The following is a 21194-nucleotide window of genomic DNA, read 5'->3' as shown; positions in this document are numbered from 1 at the left end:
TCTGCTGTTGGAATGTCCGAATTTATACCATACGGTGGGGGTATGCCAAAAGAATCAGGAACTAGATATTATCAGAACTCTGCAGTTAAGCAATTGGAGAGGATGCTGGCCATGCTTACGCCTTTAGGATCAGAATTTAAGCACTGGTCCAACGGGCGAGACAGGCAGACGTGTCCAATGGATCTTGGACTATGACTCCAGTGACAATTTTTTGCTCCGTAATTAAGTTTTATTCATTCGTTCATTCCTGGGCGTACCTTTTGCAATCTTTTGTACTGGAAAGGCGGACAGCCGTGCCCCTTCACGTTCACCTGTGCAATGAACGGCAACTGTAGATAAGTTTGTCGACGGTCTGAAGGAAATGTATGGAAGGTCCGAGATGAATTGCAGATAGGAAGGACCAGTTTCTTTGAAGATTTTTCTCTAATAAAACCAGCAGCTGAAATTTTGTCACACTTCTGGTATCAGAAATCGGTAGTGGTGTTTGTCGTTGCAACTATAAATGTCTTCCGAGTTGTGTTAATCTTTAACCTCTGGTCATGTTCCCGCCTAAAAACGGACTAAAAGAGGGTGAATTGGCTTCTACGCAGGAGAAGGGTATTACGTAAGGTCTATTGCAGAGGCTTTGCCTCAGTTTTGCGTGACGGTGGAGGCATGGAGGAAATGTGATTCCAGAATTTAAACGCCCAAGTCTCGCGTCCTAATCGGGAGATGTGATTCTGAGCGGCTTTCCGGTTTAAACACGAATCATTTTTTACTTAACTGCTAGAAGCTGCTTTCATCTCCACGGCTGTACACCCAAATGATCAGAGGCGTTGATTCTCAATCGATCGCATTTGTTTACAGCCTGTCTTCCAGAGCCGAAGCATTGCAGCAGGATAGTGGGTTAGAAATAGCAATAATAACAATACAAACAGGCAAACAGACGGAACATCGATGACACGGCGACTATAAAGCCAAGCAGTCTCATGTTCAAAACATGTTACACAAGCCACAACAACAGCAGAATGCAAGAGTAAAAATCATCATCACATCATCATCATCAGCCTGACTGCGCCCACTGCAGGGCAAATGCCTCTCCGATGCCTCTCCAATTAACCCTGTTTTTTGGCAGTTGCGGCCCCCGTATCCCCGCAAGCTTCTTGAATCTCATCCGGCCACCTAACTTTCTGCCGCCCCCTGCTACGCTTGCCTTCTCTTGGAATCCACTCCGTTACCCTTAAGGACCAGCGGTTATCTTGTCTTCGCATTACATACCCTGCCCAAGCCCGTTTCTTCCTCTTGATATCGACTAGGATGTCGTTAACCCGGGCTCGTTCCCTCACCCACTCTGCCTGCTTCCGGTCTCTTAACGTTACACCTATCATATTTCTTTCCATAGCTCTCTGCGTTGTCCTTATTTAAGCTGAACCCTCTTTGTTAGCCTCCGCGTTTCTGCCCAATAGGTGAGTATCGGTAAGATGCAGCTGTTGTATGCTTTCCTCTTGAGTAATGATATTATTACTAATTATTGATCAGTTGAGCGAAACGGATGCTGTTAGCTGCGACTACATCCGCCGGTAAAACGGTTCATTCGGATATTGTTTTTGCAAATAAAGAGGGTTTCATATAATTTGTGGGACATTTAATTTCTACAATTGTACTGCTGTGATCACTCCTACCTGAGGTGTGGTGGGGAGTCTTAACGTATTGAGATTTTTCTAAACGAGGAGTTGAGTTATTGCAAATCGCACCCTTCCTCGAACGTGATCCAACTCGGCGCTCTCCTCCGTCGAAATGGAAGGCACAATATCCGTCTTGCCAACACTTCTCGCTCTCCTCGCCTCTATCGCCGCTCTGACGAGGCGCAGAACTCGGTCGCGCCAAACTTGTGAAATGCTTTCTGTTCTGCTTTTTTTCTCTGTTGTGCTCCGTCTGTTCTTTGTTCTGCGGCTGTCACTGACTTCGCGCTCTCTTCGAATCGTTTACACTGCGCGAAAAGAAATCGGCGCTGCTTTTCAAAGGCGAAGGATCCCGTCTTGCTAAACGCTAAGCAGGGATTAGTCTGTATAGGAGTAAAGAGGGAGTAAGACGCCCTTCTAGGGGCATTGCATGCTACCCGAGTCCTGGGGTAGATTTACATCGCTAAAAATCCTAAATACTTAAAGGGGCCCAGAAACACAATCTTAGTTGACTGTTTTGCCAGTTGATCGCATAAAGTGAGTTACAATGGTGCTATTAGTGTCGGTAATACCGCGTATATTCCGTTTTTTAATATCTTAATGTCCTCCCAAAAACAAATTGATGGCTCTGATGGTGTCCCCACACAGTGGCGGGTTTTAGCAGCGGATATGATATCACCTGGCGCGAGCTTGATGATTGAACAAATAGTAAATATACTGCAAATTGTGTGAATAAATACAGACACATTTTGTCACCCGTCGGTGTTTTATATTAGATCAACAAAAACAACTTGCTCGTCTTAGATAAAAGCCCTGCAAAGCAAGTAAAATAAAAATACACCACCAGAGGCTCTGGCATGGAAACGACGCTGCCAGTCTCAGCAGGAACGAGTTACAGAGAGCAGGCAACCATGGAGTGCAAACTTCCGCGACGTGTTCTGGCTGGCTGTTTTGATTGGTTGCGCCAGGTGCCGTCATTGGGAGAGCGAAATAGGAGTGGGAAGCGCCGCCAAAATCGAGTTGAGGGCAGCATTTTGTTTGCTTGTATTTTGAAATTTCTTAATTGAATAACTCCCGTTCCTGTGCATCGATTCCTGTAATTCTTTTTAAGTCAGCATCTGTGTGACATAAAGAACCCACCTGAAGTATAGCCGGTATTCCCCCAGGCAGTGTTTCGCAGCCCCTTTAAGGTTGGCAACGGAAACAAATTCCAGCTTCAGCTCATGCAGAATTCTACCACTTAGGAAGATTTTTAACCGAAGCTTCAGTCTCCTCTATTTGCTAATTTCACGACTTCTGGCGTCGCTTTTAAGAGCCTCTTCGCACTGCTAACTGCATAAAGTTATTATGCTTTGCAGTGGGAATATACCTACATTGCCAAGAGTAAGCCTTTTGTACATTTAGTGATCGAAATCTACTCCGGAACTTAGGCAGCGTACGCCGTCGGTAAAAGGGAGTGCGTTCGAGGATAACCTTATTCATTTTCCACTCCCATAAGGCTTATTCTTGTTTAGGGCGTATGACCCACCTCTGTCTCGCTTTCCCACGGTGACTTTCGCCGTCTCGGTCCGGCGTTCACGCAACGCCTTGGCTGGATGACATTCCACCCTCTTGCGGCGATGCGAAACGGGCACGCATGCGAATTGGCGCGCGCTCCTGAGGTTCCGGGGGTGTCGTCTCCCGTGCTATCGGTGGTTCCTCGCGGAGGGTTGCACTGCCGCTCGCCCGCCTCTCGTATATCCCGTATTTTCGCGCCTAGTAGAACTAACAACATCGCTATTGAAGAAATGAGCGCAATGGCCGGAGTTATAAAAGCCTGTGCTCCTCGCACTTTCCTCACATTAATAGTTTCTAGGAAATACGGGGAAATATGGAGAAATAAGCAGAGCTAGGGCATGTTGCAGGGTCCGTTGCAGGGCCTGCTTCCTTGCGAAAATTTGTTTAGAAATCTATAGACTCTCCGTAGACTTCTGTCTACAAAGTCTATGGGCTTTCTATAGAGAAATCTTAAGTCTATAGTCAGTGCAAATCCTATAGACAGTCTACAGGCAATCTATAGATTTATGGCCATACAGTTGTAGTAAACTTTTTTTGTCTATAGACAAAAGCATCTAAGAATAGACACTATCAAATATCTATAGTAAGGCAATAGAGTCTATAAGAAGCCTGTAGATTGTCTGTAGGCCATTTTTATAACGGTTGCATGCCATTTAGAGGCCATGTTGCAGGCCATGCAGGCAGCACGTGCATTGCGGAGAGCATATATAACTGATGGTCGTTTTGGTTAAGGCAAGATGTTCCAGGAGAATGTGAACAGGTGGTATTAGGATATTTGCCGGCATATACAGGATGTCTGGAGGAGGTGCGGGACGGGCGTTCAGTGATGGTTAGTTCGCGATACCTCTTTCTTGCTGCTGGCGTAAGGCAGCTGCAGCCGCAAATAATGACGACGGTGATGGATACGGGAGGGTGAGGTTTTTCCTTATCGGGAGTGTCCAAATGAGGGGCATAGGTTGCATGCAGGGGCAGGTAATACTCGTCGAAACACGGTATCCCGCGCGCGTGTCGCGCGAGTGTTGTGCCTGTCTTGCAGCCCCGCGTGCGGCGTCTCTGGCGCTGACGTCGCGGTATTGGCTCCACTACCGCGACGGCCGCCGGCGGCCCCTGTCTGGCTGTCGGCCGCGCCGAGGCGAGGTCGGGCTTACGCAAACGCGTCCTTGTGCCACTGCTTTGCTGCGCGTTTTGTTTACACTCTCTCGATCTTTTTTCTCTCCTCTCGTTGCTCGTGGTCATCCGCCGCGTTAAAGGCCCACCTAAACTGCTGCTGCTGCTTCCGCGCGTAATAGCTTGCGTCGCGCCAACTGCAAAGCCACCAACCGCGTCGGGTCGCGTGTTCGGGACTGGTAATTGCGTGCAGTCGGTGCCAAGCTTGTACGGGGCCATTGAGCCCTGGAACTCTGGAAACAAAGCGACGTCCCAAGCTGCACAGGTAATTGGTCCAATACTGGAAATGGATGGTATCACTCCGATCCCTTGCCCAGCCTTTGCCCATATATTCCCCAGCCCTTTGCGCCCAGCCTTTGAGCCGAGCCTGTATTTATTTATTTATTTATTTATTTATTTATTTATTTATTTATTTATTTATTTATTTATTTATTTGGGAATACTGTAGCCCTCACTTGAGGGCCATAACAGGAGAGGTTTTTATTTTAATTATCGAGGAACAAAAGTGTCAGGCACCGACAAGCGAATATATTCCCAATATTGGGCCAATTAACTGTGCTGCTAGGGATCTTGCCGTGGCCGTTGTGTTCTGGGGGCGAACCTGAAGCTAGAAAGACGGCGTAGAAGTGGTGGTGGGCGGGTGAGAAGAATCTGTTATAGCGCGTGGTCGCATTATCAGTCGCGGAAGCATTGCCCGCCTTTTGAGTGCATGACGTCACTGTCGGCCATATATATATCTGTACTGCGTCGTGAATAAACGTTCAGTTGTTTCCAGGATGCCCTTGTGATAAGTTATATCACAAGCAAGTCCTTTTTTTTTTTTAAGCGTAGGCGCTATCAGAGACCTTATATCCATAGGGCTTTTTCTGGCGTCTTGGTGGAGTTGCATTCGTTTTGAACGTTTTAGTAAATTTGTCTAGTCGGGTAAAGTTGAACAGCATATACACCTCTACTTTCGGTACACCTCTAGTGAGTCAGTCGTGCGCGTGGCTCGTTGGGTGAATGTCACGAAGAGGCGCATTGGAGGCGTTCTGGTATCCGAGACACTATTTTGCCGCGGTTCCTTATCGGAATGTCGTCGCCCCTCTTCTTCCGCCGTGACGAACTGGGAGAGCATCTAAGCCACCGTCATGACCTCTTGGGCGGGCGCCAATTCTTTTTGACCAAAAATAATTCGTCCCTCTTGGTGCCCCGCTACGCGGAAACGGGGTTCCCGCACGCTCACCGAGAGCTTCCGCGGAGTTCGTAGATTCCTTTTGATCGCTCGTCTTGATGCAATTGGTTGTTCGTTGTAATTTCTTGCCTATTTACCAACGTCTCTGACTGGTTGGTCGGTCAGCTCCTCCTCCTCGTTTGACTCCTGACTTTCTTTAGTAATGTTTCCTATAACGACATGTTTGACTTTGAATATATTATAGTCAGATGTTTTGTTATTGCAAAGCAATCAGCAATTCTATGTTAACCTATTTTGTAAATGTGTTCATGCATGGCGCAAATCTGTATGTGACCAAAGATTTTATGCTGTTTACCTGCTCGCTGAACGTCATCCGGAGCGAAGGCCTTTGTCAGGCACTGTAGCCGTTAGCTTTCGCTCCGGCTTTCTGTAACGGAAAGGAACAAATAAAGAGAAAGAAAGAAATTCTTCATGATGTTGTCAAGTCAGTGTTGAAGCAAGTAATGGAAGTCGTCGAGAAAGTGGCTTTTGGATAAACGTGCCGAGTATTTCTAGGCATCTTCGTTTTGAGTTTTGTCTGTCGCAATTTTGACATGAAAAGAACCTGCAATGAGATTAAGTGGACGTGACTGTGGATTTGGGCCAGCGCCTGCCCTAGTACTGACCCTAGTACTACTAACCCTAGAACTGACCCTTATACTTGGTACTGATGCTAGTACTAAAGCAGTACTAAGGCAAGTATTAGGGTCAGTACTAGGGTTAGTAGTACTGACCCTAGTACTACCATCCCTAGTACTGACCCTAATACTTGGCTTAGTACTACTTTAGCACTAGCATTAGTGGCGGCCCTAACGCTTGTCCTAGTGCTGGCCCCGTGTGCTGGGCCTAGTGCTGGCCCTGGCCCTAATATTTGCCTGAGTGCGATGTCCTTGTGCTTGCCTCTAATAGTGTTTCCCTCATTCTTCAGCACTAAGAGGGTGGGAATGGGACCTCAAGTGCCAGTTAATGTGCGTGTGTCCATGTGAATGAACCCTAGTGAATGCTCGAACTTTCCTTGCGAGTGGAAGCGAGTTAATGGGAACGCGTTGTCGTGTGAGCTAGAGCAGGTCCGAGCGTCTGCGATTAGAAATGAGACCGGTGAGTGTGGGTAAACATCAAAGTGATCGTCAGTAGGTGCCGGTTACGTGTTAGTTTTCAGTAACTACTGTGAACACCAACGCGGGCTGCCGAGTGTGTGAGTAGAGTGGAAGTGAATGTAGAACACAGAGTTCACGTGAAAAAAAAAAAATCATACGTCGATTAGCGGCGCTCAGTAAGAGCGTAGAGAGCTTTTCGCGATGTATGAATGGAGCGCGCAGTTTTGTTCTTTTTAATTTTTTTGTCATTTTCAGTCTCTGGAGAATTTTGAGGAACATTTGTTACTTTCTTCGCCCCGGCAAAATATCTTTTTATATTCTCATGTTTTTTTTTTCCTGCTATTTGGCACCATTCTACTTTTCCGACTGATATTCCGCAAGCCTGTGCACAGCAAATACAGACCAGCAAATGTCCATTCTGTAACTTTTCGCGCTAGTGGTTTGTGTCCAATGGACCTATCTTGTTCTGATTCGTTTCCCTATTCAGTCCTTTTGGTCCCTTGCATGGGCAGCAGTCGCTTTTTACGTCTCGTTCGGTGACCATTAAACAAATCCGTTCGCCTGCTCTCCGGTGTCAAAGCCAGTCCGGCCATTGGCAAAGAAGAGGCAAACAGAATTGATCGGGAATAACATCCATACAAAACACCTCCCCAGTTCCCTCTTTTTTTCCCTTCACGTCGCCTTCGCATACCTGCCGATGACTTTCGACTCGCACCCATTATTTCTCGGCGAGCGAGCCCCCATCTGCGTGTGAGCGGGCTTCTCTTTCGAAGCGAGCTTTCGGGGAACGAGCCGAGCCGTGAGATAGTGAGATAATGACGCGACCTGGCGGCAGCGCGACCAGCGAGCAAGGCCGGAAGGCAGGGAAAGGTATACGGGGTCGCTTAACGAGTGTGTCCTGTCTCTGGCACCGCTCTGGGGCCCCTGCGCTGGATGGACGACGTCGCCTCGTATTTCCTCCTGGCCCTGTACTTGTCCCCCCCCCCCCCCCCCCCCCTCCTTTGGCTCTGACGTGTGTGTGTCGAGTACACGCGTCCGACGTACCCAACGAGAAGAGAAGGAAAGACGTCCGGGTGGGTCGTTACCGTCTTCTCTTAAAGAGATCCTTAGGGCTTCCGCAACCTCCCACCATCCTCCCTGCCTCCTCGTGGCCATTGGCTGTGTGCATTTGAGCGCTGCTGTTGCTGCTGTGTGTGTGTAGGCACGCACGAAGGGATTACTTAGCGGAGCAAGGACCCAGCTCTTCCCGCATCCGGGCGTGAGATGTGTACGTGACCTCGTCGGCGAAAACGATCTGGAGCGGCACTCCTGGGCAAGCAGCAGCAGCAGCAGCAACACATAGTTTTTCTCCCTCTGAGGCCTGCTTTTGGTTTTGTTTGTGTTTGCTTTCTTTCGCTGTGCCTCTTCCTCCGCTACCATGGAGCTGCCGCGCTGGGGTTTATAATTGGGTGCACTGCGGGGAAACCTGCAGTACGTTGCGCGGTACGTGCGCTCTTGGGAGAGATAGGATGGGCCTTCCAATGTCCATCCGTTCTCTTCTCCTTGACAAGAACGGACGTATGAGCGTGTTGGTCAAGCATCATTATGGAGAGAGCGCACCTTCGTCCGAGTTTTATTTTTTTTCGCACTGTTTTCTCCTATTTCGCTCATTATTTTAGTCATTAATTGACCCGCGAACGCTCCTTTCTTTTATGATTTTTCGAAAGATGGCAGCACAGTTGCCCAGTTTTGAACCTAGTTCGACGGGGAGAGGAGGTACAAGGAGTAGAAGCGAGGAAAACAGCGGGAGGGTTAGGTGATTGTGGGTGCATGTCCCGATGGTGGGTGCTGCGCTCTAGATGTGAGCGACTCCATGCTGGAGGGCTTCGGATTATTTTCGACCACCTTTGTTTCTTGACAACGCACTGACATCGCACGGTACGCGGGCTTTGAGCGCTTCGTACCCATCAAAGTGCGAATTTAATACAAGAATCGAATGAACCAGCTTCCGAGCTGGAGAGCTTTTATGGTTTCTATAAACAGTGACAGTGCAGAGCAGTAATAATATAACGTAAAAGTAGCTCGCCACTGTAGTATTTCAATGCGTTAGCATTCAAACGCCCATTATCGCAAAAGGTGTCCGTAGTTGGCGTTGGCGTGCGAAGCCTTGGTGGAGAGGAGGCAAACTGAAGAGAGGGAATTTCGCGTTCCTCTTTTAGAGGAGATGACGGAGCTAGAGGGCAAGGGAAAGTAGAGAGAGGGAAAGATAACGAGTAGGTAGGAGGCGATGGGTGCCGAGAGGGAAACCGCGGTAGCCAATCAGAATCGAGAGATGGGAAGTGTGGAGAGGGGGACATGTCACACTGTGATCGACGAACTGGATCAGGCTATACACTTGCACTCTCTGACGACAACGGCAGCGGCCGCTCCTTCCGGGGCGAACAATAATGCTAACGCATACTCTGCCGTATGAATTGCGTTGATCGTGTTTGAAATTCTTGTTTTCATCGTGCACTGTGAGCAGTGCAGAATACGCCGTTAAGTCACCTCCGCGTCTGCCAGACACACATTTTATAGCGGGCTATCATGCGTGGCTCCGGGTTGGGTCCTCTCCAGAACGTTGGCTGCACGCAACTGTAGCAAGGTTCGAACAAGCGAAAGAAAGGGTCCGGGAGAGGCAGGTTTGTGCCTTTAATAAAGGGGAGCAAACGACGGGAACAAAAGAAAGAAGGGCCGGACCAAGTACATAGCTTGGGTCGGAATTCAGTTGGGGAGATTCGCAGCAAATGAACGTAATGACCCTCTTCACTGCCGCACGCGCTTCATTCCGCTCTCAAACGACTCTCTCAGGCGTTGCGCGAGTAATTGCGATGCTGTTATAGCCTCGCCCGCTCTGGAGCCCGTTGTCTCTCGTTTCTGGCGCAGCAAGCGCTCCCGTTATTTCGTTGTAAACGAGGGGTTCTCGTTAAGAGGCCTACATGGGTTAGATGCGTTGGTTTTGTTGTTTTTGGTCCTTGGTCGGAGCATTTTACTTTATTTCGAAGCGACACGCCGTTTAACGTCACTTTCTCCATTTAGTCGTTGTGCGTAGGGTTCCAGGACCTGCTTAATGTTCTGTGCACCCGTGCTTGTTCTTCAGTGTAATAACCATGCTCGGTTTGGAGTGTACTTGTGCTTGGTATCTAGTGCACCCTTCGTTGCTGTCCTTTGTACCGATTATTGGTTCCCATTGCTCCATTCCTTGGTTTCTAGTGGTCCTATGCTTGGTTTCCAGTGTGTCCATTCTTGGTTTCCAGTATACCTATGCTTGGTTACCAGTGTTCCCATTGTAGTCCGGTCTACCTATGTTTGGTTCCCACTGTTCCTGTACTTGGTTTCCAGTGTACCTGTGCTTAGTTCCCAGTGTTCCTATGGTTATATTCCAGTCTACCTAGGCTTGGTTCCCAGTGTTCCTACGCTTGTATTCCAGTATACCTGTGTTTGGTTCCCAGTGTTCCTATTTTTCATTCCACTCTACCTATGCTTGGTTCTCAGAGTTCCTACGTTTTTATTTAAGTATACCTATGCTTCGTTCCCAATTTTCCTGTACGTGGTTTCCAGTGTACTCATGCTTAGTTCCCAGTGTGCCCATCGTTGATTCCCGGTGTACCGATGGTTCCAAGTGTTCCTATGACCCTTGCTTGGTTTCCGTATACCCATGCTTGGCTCGCAAGGATACCCATGCATGTTTTCCGCTACACCCATGTGGTACAGAGGCAGAACAGCACGAAATTACGCCATCCATCCTATCTTGCTTTGTCGCCGCGTTTGCCTGCACCCATTAGCCGCCGTTGGCGCAGCTCGCGCTGTCGTGCTGTCGTGCGTGTACTCCGAGTGCACCCCGACCCCGATCTGACGCTCCCACTCAGAATGCACTTAGGTCGCCGAGATTGTCGCTCTCATGCCTCGCGCACGCGCCTGCGCGCTTCGTTGGTGATCCTTCGCTTATCTGCCTCCATCCAGCTCGCATAACAAACGCAACCGCGCTTGTTTTTTTTTTCTCTCTCTTAGCTTTGAATGCGTTTGTGTTTGCTCTATTCTAGTGGACCGTGTGTGTTAATGTTTGCCTGTCTGTGCGCGGCGGAGTGCTCACCTTGTTCTGTGTCATCAGGTCGAGGGTGCTTGCCGTACGTGAGCGCGAGCTCTGTCCTTTTTTTTTCTCTCTCGCTTAAAGATGCCAAGCACGAAGTAAGAGGCCGGAGGGCAAAAAGGTGTTTGCCGTCTACTCCGGAAGAAGGCGGCTTCGCACTTGACGTGAGGCGCGAGAGATCGCGGACGCGCGTAGAAATACGTCTTCCCGTGCGAAGGGGAAATGCTCGCTCGAGAAGTTGGGTTCTTAGCGCGCACGCGGGAGGAAAAATAGGCGACATCGCGACTTGTGGGAGATGTGTAAGAAAACTTTTAATTTTTCTCTTCTGCTACTTCGCGAAGCTTTTCTTGTCGACTCGCGGTCGGAGGAAAATGTTTGCGTTTCTCTTCTGCGCACTGGTGATGCGAAATGATTTTAGGTTTCTTTCTGTCGTTTAACTCCCGGGTTGGTAACTCTGTGGGCCGTATAGAGCTCGCGGCCGTTTCTGTAGAGTTTAGTGACGAAAACCTCGGGAGCGGTAGCGTCTATATTGTAATTTTCTTAGCGGGCGTATGAGCGCGTTTCTGGCTTTTGCATATTGCGATGAGCATTTTGACGAAGACTCTTCACGGTCGTGCGAAGCTATTGTAGCTGATTTACTGGATGTCAGTAATTGACAGGGATTAACTGCACCTTTGTATCACATTGTACTTGCTGCTTCTAACAATTCTGGGACTAGAATCAAGGGCAGAGCTACCAAAGCGCCCGCGAATAAGAACAGTTCGTTACTGATTCGTACCCATAGTTTCAGAAGTCGTTGTAACAACCTGGCGCATACGATAACAGGAAGTGCTGGCCAGTCGTCCGAAGTTCATACACACGAAAATCTGTGAGGATTAGGCCTCTAATTGGCTCGAACCATGTACGTGGCCTCCACAGCAGTTTCAGCCGACTGAGGTAGTGTATAGGGAGGACAGTTTTTCATTTTGCCAAGCTCAGCCTTCAAACTGCAAGCTACGCTGCTTTACATGTGGCGTACATGTCGCCACAAATGCTTATGCCTGACCTGACATGTTGGTATTGCGCGGTTCGCGGGACCGTCAGCCGATAATACTAGTCTTTTTCTTTTGAGCGCGTGCCGATGCGATCACAATGCAGTATGGTCTGCCGTAGCTGACTAAATAAGTTTTTGATGTATCAGTTCTAACTCCTCCACTACGGCGTCTCTCATAGCCTTAGTCGCTTTGGGACGTTAAACCCCATAAACCAAACCAAACCAAACCTATTTGTACTTTTGTATTTGCTTCGTACAGAGTGTACCGCAGTCGTGGCTTAGGCGCTAAGACGCCCGTCTCGGCTGCGGGAGGTGGGGTGTTCGACTCCCACCGCCGGTCACTCGCTGGTTAAAAACTGAGTACAAGTGCCTGTGGACTGTGCACTTGGGAAGCTCCGCTGCATGGCTGTGCACACAGCGGGCTCGGTTGCAAACCGTACAGAGTGTACAAGCTCCGAAAAATCTCTCGTTGTGCTCGTAAACAAAAGCGGATCGGCTTCTCTGCTTACTCAGTCTTGCAGCTCAGCTCTTGGTGAATACAAGGGGGATACTGCGCACAAAAAGACAAGGACAAGAAGATAACACAACAAGCGCAGACTCGCGACTTGTCTTTTTGTGCGCAGTACCCCCCTTGTATTCACCATGATTGACCGACTAGCCCAACAACGTACGCTCTTAAGCTCAGCTCTTGTTTGGTGCACGAAAATGCCGTTTGAAGAAGTGTTAGAACACGACAGCGAGTCCGATAAAACGGTGCTGTTTTCCCCTCTACGACGAATTACGGCGCGACATTAGTGTGTTCATGGCGTGCACTGGTCTCGCGCACCGTTAGGGTAATTCTTCCCAGCATACATGCTGTCGGAGACTGCGGAAGCCGGGACTTCGTAGTACTCGTGCCCAGCGGCTTTTGAGCGCCGCCATTTGTTGTTGATCGTTCAAAATTATTATTGCTCTTCTAGATTAGTGCTTGCTGAGCCTGGTGTGTCTGTGCTAAAGTCAGTCTTTTGTTTTCCGCTGCACGTTTAATAAGCGTGGAAGGTCTGGAATTTTCAGGCCAGGTTATGAGCAACACGTAATATCTTCACATTCTACGCACTATTCTTTGGTCTTATAACGGCTGCGCTTCCTCGCGAAGACGGACTGATGCCCTGTAAGGGGCCTGTGAGATAAACGTTCGGACATCTTTGCAACTGGCTTGGCATGGCGACTGGCGTGGCATGGAGACTAGCGTGGCATGCCAACTGGCGTGGCATGGAGACTAGCGTGGCATGGCGACTGGCTTTGCTTGGCTGCATTCTCGTGACGCAGCCGCTCCTGCGCGAAGTTATAATGCCAGCATCCTACTCGGTCGTGCCCATATTTTCACCGCATCCTCTTATTCGACCTTGTGGTCTACTCTCGAACGAAAAAAACAACTTGGTAGGTCCTTGCTTCGTTGAACTCTGCTGATGCGAGAAATTCACCTCGTAGGCATTTTACGCAAGATTGTAGAAAAACTAAAACAAAAAGGGATATTATACACTTACGCTATGCTGTGCTTGGTGAGAGCGAACGTTGCATGACTTTTTTGTTCACCTGCACGTTTTTATTCCTTGTTTAGTCGTTTCCTTCGCAGGTACAGTGCAGGTACCTTATATAGGTGACCGCTCTTAGTCTTACACGTGACTACTAACTAAGACTGCACTACTCTTGCGCCTTTGCTAATAACTGGCTGTAAGTTATAACCCGCTCACAGACAAGCACAGAACGTTGAATATGTGTTCAGAAGAGCTTGGCGACGTCTTGCGATCGCGCGTCTAGCACCATGCGGCAACGGCAGGCCGCTTTTTGTGAGCTCGGAAAGTCGACGGAGAGGCCAAGAATGCCCTCTTGCATTAACATAACACTTCCCAGAATGAGAGTTATTGACCGGACAACTATCACTGCTTCGTGCGGATAGACGACATATTTGAAATAGCCAAGAGGTGAGTGAAAGAGAACAGACTCGCGCCGAAGCGGCGACGACGGCTGCAGCAAAACCCAGATGGCCCCGTCTCCCTCTCGGGACCCAAGCTACCAAAACACCGAGCCATCACGGAGGGCACGCCATTTTGGGGCAGGCGCTCAATTTAGCAACACCATGATATCTTTTAGGAAAGCAGCATTTTCGTGTCTGTAAGTTATGGAACTTTCAGTAGCGCTGCCAGTCATCGAAGTTATACTTCAGGCCTAAGTTTTAAAAGCGACGCTGTCTTCAGGCACCCACGTACCAGACAGGAACCAATGTCCAAGGCCCAGACGCGTACGCGAAAAGGGCGTTGTGGAGGCCAGGAATGCATTTCCGCATTAAAAGAAGAGAATGAAAAACAAACACGACGCAACGAGGGAGGAAATGATGCAATTGATTTTACTGATACGAGAGGTTAGCAAACAGCTCCCTTTTCAGCCCGCTCCGCCCTAATGCTTTGCGCGCGAGCCGAGAGGAACAGGCGTTTGTTACACTGCTCGCCTTTGTGCACCGCCTCGTCCCACCGCTGCCCTGCACCATCCATCACACCCTATCGCACCCGGTGCGCCCCTGTGCCTCCCAAGGGCCCCGGCTCCGCAAAGAACGGTGCAGTGACGTTCAGGGCGCACTGCTGACCTCAACCACTCGCAAGACTTTCCGCGTGCTTGCAGTTGGCGCCGTGTTTTTTTTTGCTTTTTTTTTCTGGCGCCTCTGGCTGCTGCGAGCGTCAACAAGGTCTACAGTTAGCGCCAACATGAAATGGAACGCATAGTGAGCTTCGATAACTGCACAAGCGAGAGTGAAAAGCACAGTTCTTCCTTTCTTACAAATAGTTTACCTCGAGATGGATAATGCCAGCAACTCAGGTTTATTCTTCAGTGCGTAATAAAAACCGAATTTTATACCGTGTGCAAATTCGCTCTTCTGTTTTGCATTTCAGCTAGCGCCACTGTCGGCAGCGAAATTGTACAGGATGCGTGTGCACTCCGGAGGAAGTTCTTTGTAGCTCTATCTCGCGACCTATAGTCGCCTGGTATTGACACTAACATACTCAACATGCAGGTCCCTTCATTAGCAAGTCTCCAGGTATTTGGCGTGCACCCTTATAAAAGTGGTCTACAGACATTCTATAGACTTCTTACTGACTCTGTTGACTTCCTACAGATATTGCTTTTTGTCTATCCATAGTCTATAGACTGTCTATAGACAAAAGTCTACTAAAGGTGTATGGTCATAAATCTATAGATTGTCTATAGACTGTCTATGGCATTTGTATTGCCTATAGACTGTTCTCTTGTATTTGTCTAGACAGTCTATAGACATTATAGACAAAAGTCTATAGACACTCTATAGACTGTCTAAAACTTTTTTTGTAAGGGCGTGACTGCGCAGGGGCAATCCTTTTCCCGCACACTCGCATCCTGTAAACTTTTGCTGCCGACTGTACACTCGCCGTAAAAAGTAAATGGAAGGCGACATTCTCAAAAAATTTCATTTCTTTAAATCTAAAGCATAATGTTCCATGCTTGTTGGTGCACACTGCAATTCGCACAATCGCAATCAGGCTGCACATATGTATTCAATGATGCATGAATTCAGGAGGTTAGGATTAAATTTTTCCGTTAATATTGCCTTCCATTTACTTCTGACCGCACCCGTACACGTGTGAAGTTGTCACTAACCGTCAATAGTACGAACTTTTCTGCGAGGATCCGGCCTCTCTCTTGCTATACATACAGCGCTGCATGGTTCTTCGGCGAGCACTGTGCAGTAAGAGCTGGGCCCACGGAGCGGGCCTCTGAGCTCGACCCCTCTGCGCGTTCGTCGCAGTGGACTGAAAGGGGCGCTTTGTTCTCCCGTTCCCTCGTTGTGTTCTTGTCCCTCCCTCCCGTGTAGTTGTATAGCGAGACAGCGGGGCTCGCTCTATATACAGCTCCCCGGCGGCGCTTGTCTCTGTGGCCCGTTCCTTTTATACGTCCCTGCCACCGCGACCTCGCATTTCTCCTGCGGGAGGCCAGCCGGAAGCCGCGGTGTTTAGCTGTCGCGCGTGCCTGGGCACCTGGCCGCGCGAAACGCTGAGTCACAGTGCGGGGAGGCCGTGGTTGTTGGGTGGTGCCTCCCGGCGATGACGACGGGCATTCCTCGTCGGTCGAGCCGTTTTTAGGTGCCCCGACCGCTGGCTTCTGCCGTGCTCTTGCAGTGCGCTCAGGTTATGCATGCGATGCTTGATTATGTGCCCCGCCGCAGTAGCCCAGTGGTTACGGCGCTCGGCTGCTGTCCCGAAAGACGCGGGCTCGATCCCGGCGGGATCGGCCGCGGCGGCCGAATTTCGATGAAGGCGAAATTCTAGAGGCCCGTGCGCTGTTCTATGTCAGTGCACGTTAAAGCATCCCAGGTGGTCGAGATTTCCGGAGCGCTCCACTACGGTGTCCCTCATAACCGGAGTTGCTTCGGGACGTTAAACCCCAATAAACCAAACCAATAAACCAAGCTTGATTATGTGATGATCTCGTGACATTCCTGAAACACTTGGAACTACCCTATAGAAACAAAGAAAAGCAAGACACCCGCCAGTTATATACTCCTATCCCATCTCCACAACCTACGTATTCAAGCTTTTTTTTTTTCTGAAATCATTCATTGCGTGGTAGTTAATGGGCTGTGCTTCGGACGTCGTGGTTTTGGAGAGGTAGCAGTGTATACGCTCAAAGTAAGAAGGAAGCAGAATTAAGTGCTACACAGGTTAGGCCTTCGAAGGACTAACTGCGTCACCACAACCGTTAGTCCCCCAGAGAGCAACGATTACTCCCACAGAGACAGTTGCAGTGGGATCATCAGCCACAGTTAGTCTTGCCGCCCACTAACGGTTAATCGCGGAAACTAAGCAAACGTGTGGTTCCAGTGTCCACGTTCTTTGCGCTGGTCAAGTTTTAAGCGAGTGGTGTCACCCTAACCATAAAACTTGCTCAGGAAAAGGTTCTAGTCGAATAGGCTAGGGTGCTTGCGCCCGCGATAAATCCGCCGTGTCGTAGGGTTCACACTTCTTACCATTGTCAATGACTTGAAGCTTTACTTTTGAAATCATTCATTGCGTGGTAGTTAAAGGCCGATTCACACGACGGACCGTTCGCCCGCGGCCCGCGCACTACGTGTGCATACGTCAGCACTTTGAGAGGCGCGCTGGATGCATGGATGGATGGCGGCCGACAGCGCGCCCCTCAAAGTGCTGACGTATGCACACGTAGTGCGCGGGCCGCGGGCGAACGGTCCGTCGTGTGAATCGGCCTTAAGGGGCTGCGCTCCGGACGTCATGGTTTTGCAGAGGTAGCAGTGTACGCTCAAAGCCACAGGGGAGCAGAATCAAGTGCTGCATGGGTTAGGCATTTGACGGACTAACTGCGTCACCACATCCGTTAGTCCCTCAAAGAGCGGTGATTACTCCCCCAGAGACCGCTGCAATGGGATCATCATCCACAGTTAGCCTTCCCATCCACTTATCGTTAATCCCGGAAACTAAGGAAACGTGTTGCTCCAGCGTCCACTTTCCTTGCGCTGGTTAAGTTTTCAATGAGTGGTATCACCTTAACTATACACCTAAACTAAAACTAGCCCAGGAAGGGTTTCTACTCGAATAGGCAGTGGTCCTCTGTTGCGCGCCTTTTGGGTGTAAACTGGTCATTTAAAGTGAGACTGGCAGGGGGGGGGGGAGGGGGGGGGGGGGAGTTCGTGCGGTTACATGCACCAGCGACATGCATACGCGCCGTGTCGTGGGATCACACGTCTTCGGAGATAGCTTCGCCAGTTGTCCTTCGCTGTGGTTTCTACTCTGTCCGCTTCTTTATAGCTGCTCGCCTCTGCACGCTAGGTAAAACAGCCGTGACGTGTTCACGCCACTCATTAAAAAGGCGGTTGGGCAACGTTTCCAACTGCTTCATTATTTTTCGCCTCGCCGCGCCTTCTTTGTTTCGTTCTTTTTGTCTCTTATTTGTTTTTCGCCGCCACGCCTTCTCGCAAAAGCGGTATACACTGTCGGCAGCAGCCAAATGAGACGGCAGTGCTCGCTTCAAGCCTGCGCTGGCGCTAAGCTGGCGACGAAGCAGCGGCCGCGAGCCAAGGGGGCGATGGTGCAAGTCTCTAGCTGGCCGTGGCGCCGGGTCCCGTGAAAGATCGGTGGGCCGTGCCTTGACGGATGGACTAACGACGTCCGCCCTCTGACGGCCACACCTGCGTCAAGCTGGGAGGTCGCTTAATTTTGGAGGGAATTCGGCCCTGCCTCCCGTAGCCGACCTTGTATGGACGCAGGCCGGAAACCACCGCGCGTTGTGTGCGGAATAACCTTCTCCGTGGTATGGGCGTCTGTGTTTACTAAACTGTCGCGTTTAAGGCGCAACCTGCCCTCAGTGGCGGTTTTAAGCATGAAATGCTTTTAGCTCCCGTTGTCGGCAATGTGGTGACGTCACGCCGAAACCGAGAGCCAACATCCGGGCACTGAATTCCACTCATCCGGGCACTGAAACGAGAGCATCCGGGCACCGTACGAGATTTAACGAGACTCTCTATGACAGAGGGCCGCGCTTCCGCGCCGTCCCCAAGGATGGCGCAACGGTCCCACACTCACGCATGTAAAAGACCGGCCGCTGGGCCTTCAGCTCATGAAGTTTCCCCCTTTGGCAGGCAGATGTTTACACGCTCGCGGAGTTTTCGAACGCACTGCATATACATTCTTGTCAGGCCTGCATCTCGTCGTGTCCGCGTACGCTTCTGCATCGTCCTGCACTTCAATGCCGCCACCGTCACAGCTGCTTAAGCCGAGCAATGGAGCCTGATGAAAGGAGAGATAGGAAGCGTCTTGCGGAAAGCGATCGCTTTGCGAGTGATACGCCACGGCAGAAGACTGCTCGCCCCTGCCGACAACGCCATGATTATGCGGCCGCTCCCGAAAGCGACAAGGCCGCCACGGTTCGCGGCTGCCTACCTAAGCCCGCACTACTGCAGGCGGTCGCTTCGACGCAACAAGAAGAGTGTGGTGTGGTGGGTTGAACACTAGACCCATTTCAAGATATTGACTAGTACCATCTACAACCAATGTGTTATGCCCGTAAACATTTCTTGCTTACTCTACTCTCGGTTACGGGAGAGGCAGAGATTTTTTGCGTTCAGTGGCGGTGTCTACGGGAATGGAGTTCAGTATGGATAGCAGATTAGCGGAATGGTTCTTCTCGCAGGGCCAGTTCATGTGGTTAGTACGAAGTCCTTTTCAGGAGGTGTTCGTTGTTCGTATATGTGTCGTCCTTCCCAGGGGGGGAAGGAGGGATGGGGGGGGGGGGGGGGGTCGTCGCGCTGACAATGCTGCCTCGATACCACCGCCGGTTGCCGTCCTTATCTCCAATTTGAGCGTCCAGCAAACCTGAATGCCCCCTATCCGTTCTCCCTCTCCCGACCAGAGCCTCAGCGGTGGCTCAGTGGTTATGGCGCTCGGCTGGTGACCAGAAAGACGTGGGTTAGATCCTGGCCGCGGCGGTCGAATTACGATGGAGGCGAAATTCTAGAGGCCCGTGTACAGTGCGTTGTCAGCGCACGTTAAAGAACCCCAGGTGGTCGAAATTTTCTGAGCCTTTCACTATGGCGTCCCTCATAGCCGGAGTCGATTTGGGACGTCAAATCCCCGTAAGCCATAAAACAAACCCTCTCCCGACCTACGCTGATGTTCCGATGGCCGTCTTCATGCGCGCCTAGCTTCGGGGGTCAGTTCATTAATAAGAACAAAAAAAAAAAAAAGAACGAGAGGTGTAGGTATGGCTGAATTTCGTTGCGGATTCATGGCTGTAGTATATTTCTTGTTCTCTGATTTTTCGTCAAGCGCGACGAGTTAGAATTTAATAAAGCGCTTTCCAATGTGTGTGCTGCTGTTACGGTAAGCCCCTGAACACCAGAGGCGCCTCCTGTGAAACCATCGTGGCAGAAGGCAGATCAGACTTTATACGATGTAGCAGTCTTCTTAAATGGAAAAAAAAAAATGTTGTCTCGTTGTCTGTTATTGCTGGCAGCTGCTTTTTGAGAATATTCGGAAGCGCACGTAGTATACTGGGGCACAAATTCCGCACTCATACCCAGAAATTTCGAACTAATGCATTTTTGGTAAAATGTTTAAGGGAATCCCCCAAAGTGGAGTAGATTTGTAAGAAGGGAGTAATTACTCATTGGCTACAAAAGAAAGCTATATAGCGAAGGTTCTGAGAAAGCGGTATAGCTTTCCTTTGTAGCTGTATGGCTGCGCTCGGGTGGATGCCAATGAGTAATTACTCCCTGATTACAAGTGCATTTTTGAATGGGAAATTGTTTGGGAACGCACTTTTTTTTCAGAAATCGTAAGATTATGCTATAACAGTGGATATTTCAACCGATCTTCTCTCGGGAGCCTTGCATTTTTTTTTTTTTTTTTGCTATGAACGTGTTTTGCTACCGTCAAAATCGTTCTCCATTGGTTTTATATGGCACTCTGAACTACTCGATGCGAGCGATGGCAACGTTAAAAGAAAGTCTTTACTACGCATCCGAAAAATGGACCATTGCCTTCAATATTTCCATAACAGTACACCTCAAAATATTCCACAGTTGCCTCACGATTAAAATCGATGTCCAAGAATTTTGGACTTGTTTTAAACGACTCCCACGTAAACAGAGTAAGCCCGCTTACAGTCTGCCAGGCGACGCGTCAGAGCGCTTTGATCCCACGCAGTCGCGTTCCCTTTAATTCTGACGCCACTCGTAATGCGTTTTGTAAGCGCGCCTCACGGTCTGCTGCTCGGAGAGCCGGCGACAGCACGTTTTCGAGTTCCGAGCCAAATGGTAAACGTGCGCATGCGGCGTAAGTGATGGGCTTAGTCGCAAGTTGCATTCTCCGTTTCCGTTGCTTTCTCTCTTCCATTCCTTCTCCGAACGGGGTGTAGTACACCCTCCCTTGTTCGCTCCGCTGCGGCACGTGAACGTTAAAAGAGAGACGAAAGGCGAGCCTTGGAATGAACACCTTCTCAGCCTCTGCTTTCCCCCTCCCCTCTCCTCCTACACAATCCTCCCCTTTCCCCCTCTCTCTATCCTCGCCAATGTTTTCGTGTTTGCGCAAAAAAAAAAAAGAAGCTAATGCGATTTCCAAGGCGAGGGCCAGCGGAAACGGAAGACTCGCCGACGATGCAAATCGGCGCGCGCCAGGCACGTATACGGACGGGTTCTTTCTCGCCTCTGTTTTATTTTTGTGTAAAGAAACAAATAAAGAAAATAAAGGCGCGCTTTTTCGTAAGCGACGCCGCTGTACAGCTACTCGCATAGTTCGCGATGCTTATGTATTTCGTCGGGGGAAGGTGATCTGCTCCG

The 21194-nt window shown here is 49.7% G+C and overlaps 1 protein-coding gene across 8 annotated transcripts in view; it reads left to right on the top strand.

Moving 5' to 3' along the window:
- Positions 1-21194, top strand: part of LOC149335624 (uncharacterized) — a 366902-nt gene that overhangs the window by 211440 nt on the left and 134268 nt on the right. The window lies entirely within an intron of this gene.

This window comes from Amblyomma mixtum, chromosome 7 (assembly GCF_055824585.1).
Source record: "Amblyomma mixtum isolate Tamu chromosome 7, ASM5582458v1, whole genome shotgun sequence".
NCBI lineage: Eukaryota > Metazoa > Arthropoda > Arachnida > Ixodida > Ixodidae > Amblyomma > Amblyomma mixtum.
This window is presented reverse-complemented; position numbering and strand designations above follow the sequence as displayed.